The sequence below is a fragment of the Saccopteryx bilineata genome, chromosome 2 (genome assembly GCF_036850765.1).
Source record: "Saccopteryx bilineata isolate mSacBil1 chromosome 2, mSacBil1_pri_phased_curated, whole genome shotgun sequence".
In the NCBI taxonomy this organism is placed as follows: Eukaryota; Metazoa; Chordata; class Mammalia; order Chiroptera; family Emballonuridae; genus Saccopteryx; species Saccopteryx bilineata.
In genome coordinates, this window is record NC_089491.1 from 373378751 (window position 1) to 373380506 (window position 1756).

Below are 1756 nucleotides of genomic sequence, written 5' to 3' on the forward strand. Positions count from 1 at the left end.
TAGTGATGAAGTAGGTGGATGTTCCAACTCCTACCTCCAAGAACCAAAGTGGATTACAACTTAATTTTAAGGACAATCACCTTGAAAAACCAACTTTGGACTAAATAAGAGGATTCTATAACCAAGGACCACTGAAGAAACCACACTGAGACTGCTAGGAAGGGCAGAGATACAGAAAGGGCTGCCTCGTTCCTAGGAGCAAGTGGTGGCCTGGAGGAACTCTCATAGCAGGATGCATGGTCATGGAGGTTATGACTCTGATTTTAGTGATGATGAACACTGTGGAGAATCTAGCAAAAGGAAGAAAAGGACAGTTGAAGATGATGTACTGCTTCAAAAACCATATCAGAAAGAAAAACATGGAAAGGTGGTCCATAAACAGGTTGCAGCAGAATTGCTGGATAGGGAAGAAGCAAGAAATAGAAGGTTTCATCTGATAGCTATGGATGCTTATCAAAGGCATACTAAGTTTGTAAATGACTATATTTTATACTATGGTGGCAAAAAGGAAGATTTCATACGAAAGAGGAAAAATGACAAGACAGACATGGGTGTTATACAAGAAAATCATAGATTCCTATGGAATGAGGAGGATGAAATGGACATGAATTGGGAGAAGAGACTTGCAAAGAAATACTATGATAAATTATTCAAGGAATACTGCATAGCAGATCTCAGTCGATACAAAGAAAATAAGTTTGGATTTAGGTGGAGAGTAGAAAAAGAAGTAATTTCAGGAAAAGGCCAATTTTTCTGTGGAAATAAATATTGTGATAAAAAAGACAACTTAAAGAGTTGGGAGGTTAATTTTGGTTATGTTGAGCATAGTGAAAAGAGAAATGCACTTGTTAAACTAAGGTTATGCCAAGAATGTTCCTTTAAATTAAATTTTCATCACAGGAGGAAAAAAGTCAAGACCAAAAACAGGAAGGATAAAATAAAAAAAGATTGAAAAGAGCCATCACATAAAAAGCCCAGATTATCTTCTGCAGAAGAGCAGAAGAGCCCTCTCAGAAAAAGGATCAAGGAAACTCTGATGAGGAAGAAAGTACCTCAGAATCTGAACTTTGGAAAGGCCCACTACCGGAAACCGATGAAAAATCACAGGAAGAAGAATTTGATGAGTATTTTCAAGATTTATTTCTGTGAGATGAAAGAGAGAAGCCCACATTCCTTAATGTAAAAATACATCTTGAAACTATCCCCCAAAAATTTTATGTAAAAAAAAAAAATTTTTTTTGAAAAATTTTAAACCAGTCCTATATAGAGCTGACTCATTCTTTTAGATAGTGGCACTGTGTTCTATTGTATAGAGGTGTCATGTAATAGATATTTAGGTGTTTACAGTATTTTGCTACTATTAAAATAAGGCGGCAACGCACATCCTACTACATCATGCCATTCTGCACATGTGCAAAAGTTTGCCTGAAAGATAAATACCTGTGAAAGAAGTTGATGGGTTAAAAATTATATTTAAAAATTTGAGAGATGTTGGAAATTTCTGTTCATAGAGTATACAGTATACTGATTTTACTCCTACCAAAAATGTGCGGATGCCCTGGCCGGATGGCTCAGTTGATTAGAGCATCATCCCGAGGCATAGAGGTTGCAGGTTTGACTCCCAGTCAGGGCACATACAGGAACAGATTGATGTTCCTCTCTCTCCCCCTCCCTTTCTCTCTTGCTAAAGTAGAAATAAATAAGTAAAATAATGTGTGGATTGTCCAGTTCTTTCTATTCCCAACCCAACAGATAG

At 36.8% G+C, this 1756-nt stretch overlaps 1 pseudogene; it reads left to right on the forward strand.

Annotated features, from left to right (window-relative positions):
- The first annotated feature begins 232 nt into the window (after window positions 1-232).
- Window positions 233-1209, forward strand: LOC136323579 (protein FRA10AC1 pseudogene; annotated as a pseudogene).
- The last annotated feature ends 547 nt before the right edge of the window (window positions 1210-1756 follow it).